General features: G+C 38.2%; 1 pseudogene; it reads right to left on the bottom strand.

Moving 5' to 3' along the window:
* Positions 1–6,103, bottom strand: part of LOC114082317 (high mobility group protein B1-like) — a 67,904-nt pseudogene extending 61,801 nt beyond the window's left edge.
* Between the last annotated feature and the right edge of the window lie 10,717 nt (positions 6,104–16,820).

Genomic DNA, 16,820 nt, shown 5'->3' on the forward strand with positions numbered 1-16,820 from the left:
AGTGAAATGGCAGACTGTATAAGGACAGCCCCAACCCTTTTCTTATTAAAAAAATGCATAAAAATGCTGAGGGAGATGTAGTACCAACTTTTCTGAAACAAAACCCAACTCTTGTGAGAGAGAATAAGAAGAAAGAAATGCACCGATCCCAGAAGTGAAGAGCAACGTGTAGCCAGAGCTGCCATCTTGTCAACTGTGCAGCAGTGCTCTGGTGGTCCAGTAAGGCGTGAGCTAGACACAGACGCTAATGTCAAGTCCAGAGCAAAATGCCTACTTCACAACAAGAGAGGCAGAAGGGGGGCTGTACAAGGGAAAAGCTGCAACTGACAGCTCAGTATGAAATCAAGATTTCTAGAAGGCACATCCAAGGGAAGGCACAAGGCACTTTGTCTTTTCCTAATTCCAAGTGGTACAAAAATCAACTATAAGAAATAAAAACTCCAAGCCTTTTAGGGCAGGTAGGGTGGCTCATGTCGCCTACCTGTAAGGAAATCTTAGTAAAGAAATTAAAATAAAAATTGGCTACAGACCAATAAATCCACTGAGATACCATCCTAAGAAAAAATGAAACTACTCTATAGAAATAGTTTTACAATCCAAGGGGCATGGGAATCCTCAAGGTGTGGAAAATTCTTGCTGAAAGGAAGCTCACAATTAAAAGGAAAAAAATTATAAGTCACAAGTGGAAATGATCTTCCCTAAGTGAGAGTAAGCAGACAGAACAGGAAACAATAGACTGAGAATTTAATGTAATAGAACTATATGAAGGAGGCAATGAAACTGTATTTAAAATGTATTTAAAATGATTAAACAGATAAAATATAAAACATGTTGCAAGAAGATAGTGTATAATAAGAAGAAATATATTTGGAAAAGAATCATGTTGTCCTTCTAGAAATTAAAAAAAAAAACAAAACAGAATCACTGAAATTTAGAATGAAATAAATGGTGTCATAACACCATGGCTGTCATGACAAAGGACCGCAGACTGGACACCTTAGAACAGAAATGCATCACCTCATTGTTCTAGAGGTTGCAAGTCTGAAATCAAAGTGTTGGCAGAGCAACGCTCCCTCTTAAGCCTGTGAGGAAGAATCCTTCCTTGTCTTTTTCAGCTTCTGAGAGCCCCAAGATGTTCTTTCACTTATAACACTGTCACTCCAGTCTTCTCATGGTGTTCTCTTTCCCTCTTCTCCCTAATCCTCCCTCCAGGCATGTCTCTGTGTCCAAATTTCCCCTCCTTATAAGAATACCAGCCATAGTGGATTAGGACCCACGTGAACAACCTTCATTTTAATTGTATAACCTCTATCCAAGACCCTGTGCCTATAATGGTCCTTTTCCATCATCCCTTTGCCTCAGAGTGGGAATCTTCAACTGTCCAGATGATCAACAAGAAAGTATTCCCCTCCTTGTGGCTAAGTCTCTACCACCGCAATGGGCTGCTTCCATTACAGCCAAAGATCCTGTCTGTTCATTTTTCAGTGGCAGATATTGTGGCTTCTGATTTAACCTAATTACAGTTCCCTTGCCTTAGTTGGAATAGAAGGTATCAAGTTCTTCCTAATATATATATGGAGACACATGTTGAAAAAATCTCAGAAACTGGGATTCTAAACTAATAGGACTCTAAGCAAAGAATTACGTATTTCTCATTTCCCCCATACAGTTCTTTTATGGGAAACTGCAACAACTTTGCTTGTTATCTAAAGATTAATAATACCAGTCATGCTCTTATCTGTTTGTACAAGAAAGAAAAATCTTTACATGGTCGCACCCAGAGCTTTGGAAACTTTCCCAAGTTTCTGTTGTAACTGTCTCATTTCAGCTGTTAATCCTGTGTTATCTCCAAATGATCTTGATACACTGTTAGAGGATATATCTGAGCCCACAGGAACAGGGCTATTGGATAGAGAACAAGGGCTTTGTAGTAGATGGCCTGTGCCTCTGTGAACTAGTAACACACCACCTCCCCCTGTGGCAGATACAAATTCACCACGGTCAACCTGTCTTGTCATCACTGAATGACTGTGTCTCCAGACAGATGCTTGGAGAAAACATTTTGCTAGGGGCTGAAGTACAGCTCAGTGGTAGATTTTGTGCTTAGCATGTGCAAAACCCTGGGTTTGAACCCCATCATCATAAAACAAAAGCAAATGTCTTCTAGATTAAGAATAAAGGGGGGCATTTTCCAATTGCATATTATTTCTGTTGGTCAAAGATGTTCCGAAATAAAATACAAATCTCTTGGTCTAAGATCATTTTTTTAAAAAGGCCCTATTTTCTGCAAATCAAAGCTACAGTGAAATTTCATCTCACTTCCATCAGAATGGCAGCCATCAAGAATATAAATAATAATAAATGAGAGGAGGTGAGGAAAAAAGAACACTTCCACAGTGTTGGTTAGATTATAAATCAGTACAACCACAATGGAAATCAGTATGGAGATTTTTCAAAAGAGTAGACCCAGCTATACCACTCCTCAGTATTCATCCTAAAGAATTAAACTGATCATACTCTAAACTGCATACCTATGTTTATAGCAGCACAATTCACAATAGCCAAACTATGGAAACAGTCTTGGTGTCCATCATTGGAATGTATTGGTAAAGAGAACATGGTATACTCACACAATGGAGTTTTATGCAGCCCTAAAAAAGAATGAGAATGTGTCATTTGTAGGAAAAGGAGTGGAACTTGAGAACATTATGTTAAGTGAAATAAGCCAAACTCAAAGTCAAGGTTCATAGGTTTTTTCCTCATATGTGAAAGTGACAGAGAAAAAAAGGAAAGGGAAAAAAATGTACAAGGGAGTGCTCATAAAAACAGAAGGGAAACTGGTAGAGGAAAGGAACCAGGGGAGAGAAGAAGAGAGGGAAAGAAAAGGTACTAGGGAACAGCCAAATAATTGACTAAATAATACCATTATATTGTGTACATGTACAAATATGTAACAATGTGTAATTATCATGCACCAATGAAAAATGTTTTAAAAGAAAGAACTCATTCCAGAAGATGAACACTCTTTTTGTAGGACAGTACTCCCATCCTGCATTACTGGAAGTTAGGACATATCTTTTTTAATTTCTATTTTTAGTTTTTATCAGACGTTTTATTTTTCAACATATCTTTTCTGAAGGACTCAATTTAACCAAAACAAATGGGGTTAACAGGAGATCATATACAACAGGAGAGAATCAACAAAAGGGAAGACAAATCCAAAAATTATACAGAATATAGTGTAGAAAAAAAATTATCTACATACATACATACATACATACACACACACAGGGCGAGGGGGCGGAGGATACAAGAGAGAGAGGATACAAAAGTTAGAAGTTATGGAGGACAGATTATGATCCAGTATATATTTCTAAAGAGTTCCAGAAAGATGGAGTAAAAAGTATGAGAGGAAGCAATATTCAGAGAAATAGTGGATGCAATTTTTCTAGAACTTAGGAAAACATATTTTTAGATCCAAGAAACACAATAAAATAGAATAAAAATAATTCTACAGCTATACATATCATAATAAAACTTCAGATTATCACAAATAAGATCTTAAAAGAAATTAGAGGGTTTGAAAGGCACATTGACTACAAAGACTAGACTTATGGCAGGTTTCTCAGCATCAATAAAAAACAAAACAAAAGTAATCTTTGTTGTAAATAAAATCTGATTATATATACAAAGGAATATTATTCAAATATGATTAGATACACAAAGGAACATTATTCAATCATTTAAAAAGAATGAAATGTTGTTATTTGTGGCAACCTGAATGGAACCGGAGGACATTATGCTCAGTGAAATAAATAAGGCACAGAAAGACACATACTGCACAAATCTTTCTCACATAAAAAAGTTGATTTCACCTAGAACATAGAACAGTGGTCATCAGAGGCTAGGAAAACAGTTCGGAGGAGGAATTGAGGGAAATTGGACAACAGTTGTCAAAGTGCAGTTAGATAGGGTGAACAAGTTCTACTGTTCCACAGCACAGGGGATTTGAATGCTCCCAACACACACACACACACACACACACACACACACACACACACATACATGATAACTATTTGCTAGGAAAGTGCTGATGATCCTGATTTAATCTTTACACATTGCATACAGGTATCAAATCAAGCTGTATCCCATAAATATGTACATTATGTATTGATTTTTTTCTAAAAAAACCTTATTTATTATTTGAATTAAGATTTTTTAAAAAAATCTGTGTTGGTAGAAGTCTAGATAATGTTTAGCCTTTGGGGGACAGTAGCTAACAGGGAGAATGAGGGCCTCTGGGGTGCTGTCTACACATTGGATTTCTCGATTTAAATTCTGATCACATGTATGCATTGACTGCATTCATGCGGTATGTGCTTTCTAACATGTACGATGTATTTTGACACAAATATTTGAAGACCAGAAGAGAAACGAACAGTATCTTCAAAGTGCTGAGAAGAAATCAGCAAAAATGATCACTCATGTAGAATGACAAAATAAAGACATTTTCAATCTAATGAAGATTTTGAGACTTTCCTCTTCCCTACCTTGCTGAAAGAACCACTAAAGGAAGTACTGTGGTAGGAAGAGAACTGAATTCAGAATGAAGGCATACCGTTGCCAGGTAGTGAGGCAAGAAATTAATAAATGTGTGAGATAAATCTAAAGCTTTCACTGAAAAACCAATGGTAAACATGACTTGTTTTTAACAAAGAATCAAAATTCTGGGGGAAAATAGCATTGATGGTAAGATGAATCTTTGGATATTATTTGGGAGAAGGGAAAATACTACATTTTGACTTTAAGAATGCATGTTAAAAAGTCAATGACCACTGAAAGATAAGAAATAAAACAAGCAGGGGCAGGAAAAAGGAATAAAGAGAAAGTCTAGTTTATCTAAGAGAAGCAAATGAGGGTGGGGAGGGAGGGAGAGAGGGAAAAGAGAAGGAGAAGGAGAGGGACAAGGAGGGAGCAAGAGAAAGAAATAAGCCAGGAAAAGGCACAGAATACTGAAACAACAAACAAGATGATTGAAAAGAGTCCAAAGAAATCATGTTTAAATCATGAAATTCAAATGACTAAACTGGGCAGCTAAAGACAAATGTTCTTTTCTTTTACTGATATTAGAAGCATTCAGAATGTCAACAAAACAGCTACAACTTTTTTTTTTTTTTTTTTTTGCAATTAGAGTGGTATTCAGTTAATAGAACAACAATTATTTTGTATAAAGCTGCATCAGAGACAACTGAAGATGAAAAACTACTGTCCTCATATACAACTAATCGTGCTATGTTCCCATCAAGAACCTACCTTAAATTTCCATATACTACAAAGCAAGGTTAGTGGTCATTGAAAATACCACCAGGACAGGGCTATGGAGACCCATTCAGTCGTGCAACTCTACAAAAAAGACACTGTACAATTTAAAAACAAATCTTACACAGCCTTACATTTAAAAACCTTTTTTATTTAAAAGGAGTGAGTCTGTACAGGGAGGTTAAATGCTTTATAGAAAAAAAAAAAAACTTGTATCAGAACCAACTGATTCATCATCATCATCTTCACTTTCTTCATTTTCTTCTTCCTCCTCCTCTTCATTTTCCTCCTCTTCCTTCTTTTGCTTGCTTTTTCAGCCTTAACAACTCCCTTTATTGCCGCATCCAGCGTGTCTTTAGCTCGGTAGGCAGCCATATCCCTTCTGTATTTTTCCTTCAGCTTAGCAGCTTTCTTTTTGTAAGGCTGCTTGTCATCTGCAGCAGTGGGATTCCACATCTCTCCCAGTTTCTTTGGGACATCACCAACAGATAGGCGATACTCAGAACAGAACATGAAGAAGGCCCAACGGAGGCCTCTTGGGTGCGTTGGGATCCTTGAACTTCTTTTTCGTTTCCTCTTTAGGAGGGATATAGGTTTTCATTTCTCTTTTATCATAAGACTTGTCCACCTTTGCCATGTCTTCAAGTCTTCTTTTTTCTTTAGCAGACATGGTCTTCTGCCTCTGTGAGCACTTTTTACAAAACTCTGAGAAGCTGACTAAAGCATCTGGGTACTTTATGTGCTCCACCCAGCAAATTTGCACAAAGAATGTATAGGATGGCATTTTGCGTCTCAGCTTTTTAAGACTCTCCTTTGCCCATGTTTAGTTGCTTTTCCTCAGCAAGGCACAGAGTCTCCCAGGGTCCATCCGGCTCCAACTTGCCAGGTGCTATCTCCATGGACCTCTATGTATTGCAATGGCTGTCATTCTTGTGTTTTTAATAATTCAGTTATATTCTTACTGGAAGAGACATACATGAAATATAATGACCCAAAAATCTGGGAGGGAAGAATGGGGAATAGATATATCAGTCAAATACAAACCCAAAGAAAGTTTAAAACTATTAAGATAAAAAAAAATTAAGGGGACAAACCCTCATTAGAAGTTAAGAAAGTCTCCAGTTTATGAGAAATAAAAGGACCAGTTCTCCAGGGATATATAACAATCATGAGATTGAATGAACCAAAGAACATTACTTCAAACTTTTTGAAGCAAAAAATTTAACCAAATTACAAAGAGAAATTGATAAATTCTCTAAAATGCTGGGAGATTTTTAACACTCCTGTTTTAGACTCATAAGTCCACTTAACGTGCAGACATCTCATCTTCATAACCAGACTTTAAGATCCTTGGGAGTCGGAGCGATTGTCTTCTGCCATGTTCCCCAGTACACAAGATACAAGTCCTCTTCCTCTAAGAATTCCCAAATATAACACCTGCTCATATAGATGTGGAAAAACTAAGTGCTATAGGCAAGTGCAAAGTACAGAAGGAATGTGCTAATAATTTATTACTGACAGTAGACACTTCTTTTAGCAAGCAAAACTATTACAAATAGAATAATTAATGAAGACATAAAATAATGGATTGAAAGGAAAAAGAAAATTATGTCACTGTACTTCTGCAGCATTTATGAGACACCAGGTTCATCTCTTAAATAATTGAATTACTATCTAAAAATCGCTGGAAGATCACTTATATCCATTCTAAATGGAGGGAAAAAAAATGCCCCTAGAAAGATTAAGAACTGTAAACAAAATTTGCATTGACTTAAGTTGAAACAATAGCAATGCTGCTACCCCCTAGTGGCAGAGTACAGCAAACCAAACATGACAGTGAAGATAATTAGGAGTTGTCTTCCTAACAAAAGTATTAAGCTGTGGACCAGAGTTGCTGTGATATGTTTAATCAATGTCCATTTTTACTGTCATCTTTAGCATCGTTTTTATCGTGCCCAGCCTATAGCTAAGTACTTTTGTAATGATAGGAATTTCTAGGCCGTCAAATGGGACGAGGGCTGCAAGGTCCTTCGTAGCAGGGCAAACAGTGTTCAGCACACAGCCTTTGGCTATTTTTCTCAGAAGGGGACAGTGCAGTCATCAGACACTTGGAGGCTTCTGGCTTTAAGTTCTGTCCTTGAGTTCTTTAAGTTCTGTCCTGAGGATATCCATCCTGGAATAGAGGGCCATTTTCATGTGACCCATGAGTGACAGAGAGAAGGAATAGAGGGACTTTCATCACAACTCAGTAGGTCCCATTCCATACGCAAGTGGGTCCCACCCAGTGGGCTGAAAATTGTATAAATTCATTTTAAAGAGAAGTTAAAGTTCTGATTTTTATTTGTCAAGAGATTTTTATGGCGAATGCCAGGCAGCAGTTTCATTATTTCTCTTTATAAATGTAGTTCCCAAATGGAATTTGTTGAGAAGGCCTAGCATGCTTTTTACCCTAGGCTATCATCTCCACCCATGCCCTAGGGTGGGCTTTGGACAAGCCACTTTTTAAACAGACAGTTTTAGGATCCTTTCAAATCTTCTCTTCTACATAAAATAATACTCTTTTATAATTTGCGTCATGTTCCCTAAAGTTTGAGTCATTTTATTGTGAGATTTTTAGACCAATCAGACGGAATCCTCAATTAAATGTGTGTTAAAATCTTTTATAAGAATTAGGTCTACAAAGTGGGCAAAGGAGCTGGAACTGGAGACAAATACTAAAGGAATGAGAAGCCAACCTGAAGATGGTCTGGCAGTCTAAAATGCAGGGATCAGAATATCCTGCCTTAAATGTTCAATCTGTGAACTTTACACAAAAGGAAATTTGGGAATTGTGAAATCCAATCAGTCACCAGTCTACCTGTTTGGTGATTTTTATGTTTATAATTGATAATTAAAGATCCAATGAACAAGCTGCCTGCTCAAACGTTCTGCTACCAGAACAGCCCAGAGAAACGTACAACACTAAGTGTTGAAAAGGGCGTGGCATATGTGGAATACTCTCGGACAGTTGGTGGAAGTGTAAGATGCATCAACCATTGGAGAACCATTGGCTATTTCTTAAATATCTCCCCTGTGACCTAGTAAGTGGTGCTTCAGATGAATAAAAGTGGATTCACAAAAAGACTCATACACAAAGAGCACAAGTTCTTTATTTTGATGAAGTCTCATTTATCACTTGTTTATTTTAGTTTATGTTTTTGGTGTCTTATCTAGGAAAATTTGTTTATCCCTAGGGTTATAAAGATTTTTCTCTATTTTCTCTTAGCAGTTTTATGCTTTTAGCATCTATATCTAGGTCATGATCCACTTAGAGTTAACAAAATATTGGTACATGTTTATAGCAGCTTTATTCATAAGGGCCCCACATGTGCATCAACAAGAAGATGGATAAACTCAGTGTGGTATATCCACACAGCAGCAAAAAGGAGTGGATAATAATCACACACCGACATGAGTGACTCTCAAAAATACGGTGTTGAGTAAGAAAAAGGAGGCACAAAAGCGTACACTGCATGTTTCCATTTATGTGGCGTTCAACAAGCAAATCCAATGGCAGAAGTCAGAACAATCATTGCCGGGGCTGGAGAATGAGGGATGCTTAGAGGAATGGTGCACAAGGGAACTTTCTAGAAGTTGAAAATGTTCCATAACTTGTTTTGAGTGGTGGGTTCCAGAAATTGACTGGTTAAAACTCTTCAAACTGTATACCCTTAGGAATTGTGCATTTTATTATGTGTACATTAGATCTCATAAATAAGAACATTGCTAACTTCTCTACTGATATTGCTCTGATGTATTTAATTCACCAGAAAACACCTTCTAAGGCACAAGACTATCTTGCCAGAAAGTAAGTAAAAGCATCTTGAGCCTTTTGGGTCTTGTCCTTGCACAGTGCAGCTGCAGAAAAACTGTGAGGCAGAAAGGCAAAACCAAAGCAGGGTGCACTCACACCTCCAAGGGAAGAGCCAACTCTTCTGTATTCTGCTATTTAAAAAATTAGTAACAGCAGGTTCTTGAATCTCTGCCACTCTCCCTCACTAGGACTGGTTAAGTGACAATGAATGGGATCCATTTTTTTTTGTTAATTTAATATTGAATAGTTTTATTTCCAAAACAGGGACATGCAGCAGATTCCCAGGTTTCATTTTGAATTCAGTGTTCCCACTTCATCCATTATTCATCCACGCTGCACTTTTCTTGGTTTATGATTTTACTAAATTTCTTCATTTGAATTATGGCCTTGTGGTCAACAGCAGGCGATATATTATTCTTATATAATTTTTAAATACAAAGGCAAATGGCATGGAACAATTAGAATCGATGGCTTGGGAGTCAGGCACTTGGATGTCATAGGCAAACACTGTGCTCTTGACTTTAACCTATGGGTTCCACTTCACGTGGGTTGTATTTTTCATACATCAGGGGTTTTTATAAATTTACTATTCAATCCAGCAGCCCTACTTTGTTCACAAAATATAAGCAAAACAAATATGTCAGGGTAATGATGCCAGGATTCTCCCTTATTGAAAAAAGCAGTTTATTAATACCTTATTGCTACAAGCTAGATCTTATTATCATCTTGGGTCATTTAGAATCTTATTAGGTATTCTGCTGGTGGATGAATAATCCTGTGATAAATTCTTTGCCATGTCCTTCACAGTTGTCATAGCAGGATCATAAACAGCATTTATAACAATCTAGCCTAGAGGAAGCGGCTGACAATGGTCTGCTTAGCATGCAGGAAATATTCAGATCGGCTGTGTCTGGTTAGACACAAGCCCATGAGAGAGCTCCTGAAGTTAAATGTAGCGTGGGTTTCTCTGAAGATTCCCCTTTGAAAAAGGCATGAGGTCAGGGACGTGGGGACCCAAAGCACTTTGGAAGCCACAGATAGCTTCTTGCCACCAAATCTGCCAGGCAGCGGGGGAAGGCCAAAGGCACAGGCTATATTATTCCTGACAGGCTGTTCAGGTCTTTATTCAGACCAAGGTACCAATTATTTTATGTTGGCTGGGTTTTTTTTTTTTTTCTCATTTTGACTTCACATACAAAACTGATTTGCCCATATTACTGCTGTGTCTAATTAGTACATTTGATGAGGAGATCCAAAGAGGAACAAGAGTGTGGGTATAATTCCCAGCCTAAGCCAGGTACTTCTGCTGTATTCTAGAACTGCATATTTCAGCATTGAGGAAAACCCATGATACATACATACAGACAGACTTATATTCTTGTTCGCATACAGAGAACTGCAGATAGAATGGTACAGATCTACTACCACTATTCCCTGGAAAACCCATACAAGAGACAAACAAGCCAGTCTGATATTTTTCTAACCTCATTTCCTAACACTCAGATCACAACTTATCCAAAATTAATTTCTTACACTCAAAACAAGTCTGGGCTTCTTATAAAAGCTGTTGTCTTTGTCCAGAATGACCTTGCTCTTTTTTCTTTGCCAGATGTCCAAAGTTGCAGAACCTGAAACAAAGGTTTCAGGGGATGATGTCAGGAAGCATGTGTAGGGTGGGTGTGGATGTGAGGTGGGGAAGAGAAGGCAGCTGATGATGGGTGACCATTGAATGGGTTCATATCGTGACCAATGGAGGCTCCATCTCCCTGGGGGATCTCAGAAGCAAGGAAGCTGGGGTACTTATCTACTTGCTCCCATTAGTCATTGGTTGTGGGCTGCTCCTGGGAAGTAACTTAACTCCCCAGCACTTTCTGCCTGCCAGCCACAAAAGGCCTGCAGACATGTAGAAAGAGCTGAGTTGGAGGCACAGTGACGGTGAATGCCAAGATGATGTGGGTAGGGCACTGGTAGCATTCACTCCCAGGCCAACTCCCCTATGTTTGAATCTTCATCTGATGGTACTTTTCTCAGGGAAGGCTTCCTTGATTCTCCAGGTCTGAGTTAGACAGGCCTTCATTTGGTTCTCATAGCAGCATGCTGTATGCTGGCACTTGCCAGATCATTTTATGAATGTGACTGTCTTCCTCTCTAAACACAGTAGATTCATACACTCCACAAATATTTGTTGAGGATTTACATATGCCAGACATAGCTTTAGGAGTTAAGGTATGGAGCAGTGACCAATATATTCTACTCAGGGATCTTATAAAAGACAGGTAAGAAAAAACCATGCAGCCAAATTGACATGATAATTCCAAGTATTAGAAAATGGAATAAAATAAGGGGTACAAAATGTCCAGGGCCAAGAGAGACTGCTATTTTAGCTAGGCTGTTGAGGAGGGGCTCCTCTGAAAAGGTAGATAACTAAATAGTAACCCAGGGGTTGGAGGAAGAGAAGGATGAAGAGACGGAGTACAGAGAAATTTTAGGGCAGTGAAACTATTCTATATGATGCTTCAATGGAGGTTACAGGCCATTGCACATTTGTCAAAACCCTTAGAATGTACCAAACCAAGAGTGAACCATAGGAATTAGGGTGTTGATCATGTCTCAGTGTAGGTTAATTATTTGTAACAGATGTACCACTCTGGGGTAGGTTGTTGATACTGGGAAGGCTGTACAAGTGCAGGAACAGGATAAATGGGAATTTTCTATACTTTCCCCTAAACTTTGCTGTGAACTTAAAACTGTTCAATAAATAAATAAAATCCATTTAAAATAATAAGAGTCAGAAGGAACCAGCCTTATGAAGATATGGTCAAAGGAGAGTTCCAGTCAAAGAGAAGCAAAGTGCAAAGGCTTGTTGGTAGGAATAATCATGGCATATTCAAGGGTCATAAAAGCCAGCTGGACCATGATAAACCAGGACGAAAATTGCAGAAGAGCCCAGCGAGGTTGGCAGGGTCTATACCACGCAGGAAGGGACTCTGGGGTGCTATAAACTAAACCAGTCTAATGCCCCAAAATCAACAAGAAGAAAATTCAAGACTACATTGAAAACCATTTCCCTTCATTGTCTGGATATTCAGGTTAACATTGATTTCTGGATTTATTTATCATACCACTTATTTGTCATGCTGTCTTTAAAATAGCCAAAGCCATGAAAAATAAGTTCCTAGTTGGTTCTTTCATCAGCTCTCTTGCTATCCATTCTGCAAACCTCTTCCCATCATCATATCTTCTGTTCCCTCTCAGGCAAAGAAAAGGATAGGAACTAAATGGCTATTTTAGAGTATTTGTCAGCCCTACAAGTCTGTGAATCAAAATGTACAAGGTGAGAATATCAGTTATGCAGTTGATTATTTTATTTAATGTTTTAATAGGAACATTTTTAAACATTCACAGAAGTGTAGAGAATACATAACGAAGCTAAACGTAGCCATTATCAGTCTTCAGAATTCATCTGCATTGTGTCAATGGCTGGTATTTTTTTGTTCTACACATATCAGAATTCATGCCATTAAATGATTCTAATCCCTTCAAGGTGGGTATCCTGAGAACCAACCCATGTATATAGAGTGATACAAGCACATTCTTGTGCATATTCCCTACAGGAGCAGGTTGACTTGGGGACATTTTTTGGACCAAGTTTAAATAATACGATAAATGGCCATTCAATGACAAATACTAAGTTTTAAAGAAATTCACATTTTGAGCAGTGGTTTAGCCACTCTGAGAACAAGTGTTTTATATATTCATTCAGTAAATGCAGCACATGAGGCCAGGGCTAGACTCTATAAGAGATACAAAGACAGGTGTGACCCAGTCCTTCCTTTGAGGAATTCACAAACCAATGGATTCAGAATATATATGAGTCTATGCTCCATCCAATACCAACATTTCCAGAACGCTTGCCCACACAGCAGTCTCATGATATCTGTGCCTTCCAATTTGCCTTTGCTTCCCTTTCCAAAAGGCAAATTTTATTCTAGTTGACAGTTACCTCTGTCTTTATCCTGGTGAGCAAATACACTTAATTCTAACATGTTTTCCTTCAGCTGCACAGGGGATCGGGCAATGTGCTTTTCCTCAAATTCTGCACACAGATAGGGTTGAACTGCCACAGCACTGACCAGAAATTCACAGACACTCACTGCCAGGGCCCTCTGAAACATATAGTTTTGCTCTGAATAAGTGATTTCTGCTGAAGTGTCTGGTGCTGACTAGATCAATTGCTCCCACAATTCCCAGTGAGTGTAGGTTCAACTCTCTCACTGATTGATTGACTTAACACCAGCCAATTAGAGCTTAAACTGTCTAATTAAGCCAGAGATGAAGCCATCAACTCACTGAATTCTGAGGCCTGTTAACTTTACCTAAACAATAGAATGAGGTCAGGTGTGTATTAGCATTGGGAATAACTAGCAAAACCAGAGTAAAGCAATTTGCAAATATAAAACACTCTGGGAATGTTAACAAGAATGAGCAAAAGATATGTCTAGATTTAAAAAAAGGGGTCAAAACCTGTGCAAAATTCATACTTCTTTATAATATCCTCTTCAAATACACATACTTTAGAAAATCACTTTCTGTCTAAATAATGCAGAGCTAACTGGGCATCATAGAATTCAACCATAAATGATCTTCATTTGATGGTGTGTGTGTGTGTGTGTGTGTGTGTGTGTGTCTGATTAACAGTGGTTGAGGTTGTTTACTAAACTATAACTATCAAGATAGCTCTATTAGGGGCTGGGGTTGTGGCTCAGTGATGGAGCACTCATCTTGCATGTTTGAGGCACTGGGTTCAATCCTCAGCACCACATAAAGATGAATAAATAAAATAAAGGAATTGTGTCCATTAAAATTTAAAAAAGATAGCTCTATTATACTGATTTAGCTGCAATTCACAATTAATATGTGCTTCTTTCTTAACTCTTACACCAATATTATAATTACTCCCCATTTAATTCTCCTCTAAGTAAAAAAAAAAAAAAAAGAAAGAAAAAGAAAAAAGGCTGCAAAGAAAAGTAATTACACACAGAGAGATGTTGGAACCTGATGGATTCAGCCAAGCAGAAATGTTTATAAACACCATTGCATACAGCAACACTGTCCCAGTCTGTCCCTAAAGCTACAGTTGCATTGGCTTCTGAGATAATATTTAGCAAAGAGGCATTTTAAGAAAGTCAGCATGAGAGAGAGAGAGAGAGAGAAAAAAAACCTTCTCAGGTATGTGTATGTTATTAATCATAATTAAAGCAGATGTGACAGCTTCTTGGCAATGGAGACAATGAGTTCCTTTCTCCGACATCAAAATCCTAAAGGAATACTTGCTATTTCATTATCAACTTCACTGGTCTTTACACCTATAACATCCACTTTGAGAAGATGAGGTCTTAGAGAAATCTGAGCTCTGACAATTATTGTTTGCCCACTGCTGACACTGGGTAGAGAACAGCCTAAGCCAGGATCTTACTGAGATAAAGTACAGGGAACGACACTGGGGTTAAAACATGAGTCCCGGGAAAACACATGGCCTGCCCCAGAATGCATTTCCACTGAAGGGTCATCCTTCAGAGTTGTTGGTTTTCGCCTGTGCAGGTGGCTCTGTGCCTTTGATTTCCCATTAAATTGGAAAGGGAGCTCTTAGTCCCCACTGCAATGGCATCCTCTGATAAGATGTTGAGAAATGGGAAATGGATCCATTTCACGAGATGGACTCATTTTAATAAAACCAAACAAGAGAATCGCTTCCATTTTATCACACCCAATTTCATTAACATGCTTTCTAAAATGACATTGCTTTGGAAGGTTCTTTGGATGGTTAATATGGGTTTGATGTCTAGGTGAATTCAAAGCATTTATTCTGATCATCTACTGACTATAATCTTCAGCTGAATTTTTCTCATCCTCGGCAGGGAAATCTGGCCTGTCATAGGGACACCTCCAGCTCACTTTCTGATGTTTTCTCTCACAGAAGACATGGGCTCAAAAGATCTGTGTGTTTGGGACTGATTTAAAGGCATAGATTATTTATTTAGGTACCACTGAGCCACATCCCCAGCCTTTCTTATTTTTTGACATAGGGTCTCACTGAGTTGCTTAGGGCCTCAATAAGTTGCTGAGGCTGGCTTTGAACTTGTGATCCTCCTGCCTCAGCCTCCCTAACCACTGGGTTTACAAGTGTGAGACCGTACCCAGCCAGCATAGGTTATTAGATGTTTCTCAAACATAGTATGTTTCTATTTGAAAAATGGTCACAGCCCCCCTTGCCTCTCTCTTTCTCAGTCTCCCTCTATGTTCTCTTACTTTCTCTTCCTCAGTGCTCTCCCTCTGTGTACCTTTTGCTAGTCTCTCTGGCCCCACTCTCCCCTTCTTGCTATCTCTTTCAGCCTTCATCTCTGCCTGTTCCTTTCCTCTATCAGGTTGAGCTTTTCTTTTTGGGCCTGTCTCTATGTCTTTCTGTCTCAAAATTGTGCTTCCCAGGACTGAGTGCAGTGAAAGGAAATGTTCACTAAAATCTCTAATCCTCTGCAATCTACAGGCGTTTCCTTAGTGTGGGAGTAGAACAGGATTGGCTAATAGCCAGAAAGCTATTTTATTGATAAGAACAGAGGGTCCTTTCCACGCACTGATTAGGGATAAGGAAGCACTTTGGGGGAAGTTTTTCCAATGACTTTCAACTCAGCATGTTGTTTAAGACCCCCCCAAAATGAAACAAAAATTAGCAAGAGCAGCGGAAACCAAAAGCAAAGAAAAATTGACCAGTTTTATTCTGGAAATAAATACTACAAGGATATTGTTCATCCTCAATGCAACTAAAATCCAGACTAAAAGACAAGAAAAGGGGGAGGACATAGGAAAAAGGATAACCTTGTACACTTTTGGTGGGAAAATAATAGGAAGTATTTACCAATTTGCTTTAAAACCAGATTAGTCAACTCAATTCAGAAAAGATTAAAATTATCATACCCAAACATTCCTTTTTTTTTTCCACTGTAAAATTAGCAACTGCAAAGCTATTATGGAGAATGGTTCCACAAAAGATTAAATGTTGAACTGCTACTATATGATCCAGTAATCCCACTTTGGCTGTGTGTCCAAAGGAAATGAAACCAGTATGTTGAAGAGGTCCCTACATTCCCACGTCTATCACAGCAGCATTCACAATAGCCTAGAAATGGAAATGACTTAGGTGTCCACCAACTAATGAATAGAGAAAAAAAATGTGGTACCTATATCACATTCAGCCATAAAAGAGAGTGAAATCCTGTCATTTGTGATATGATGGAACTAGAGATTAATATTTTAAGTGAAATAAGCCAGGCACAAGAAAGACTAGTATCACATGGATCACATTTAACTGTGAAATTTAAAGAAATTGGGCCCATAGAAGTCAAAAATAGAATGATGAATACTAGAGACCAGGAGAGCAGAGCAGGGTGGGATGGGCAGAGGTCTGTTGACAGTGTTAAGTTATAGTTTGCACACCAGGGAGACTATTGATATTGTGCGAGATAGCTCAAAAAGTTTAGAAGAAAGATTTCGAATGTTTTCATCATAAAGAAATGAAACATATTTGAGGAGATGCATATGTTCCAACCTATTTAAACATTAAACTAATAGACATTTATATTCAAACATCACA

The sequence above is a fragment of the Marmota flaviventris genome, chromosome 2 (assembly GCF_047511675.1).
Source record: "Marmota flaviventris isolate mMarFla1 chromosome 2, mMarFla1.hap1, whole genome shotgun sequence".
In the NCBI taxonomy this organism is placed as follows: Eukaryota; Metazoa; Chordata; class Mammalia; order Rodentia; family Sciuridae; genus Marmota; species Marmota flaviventris.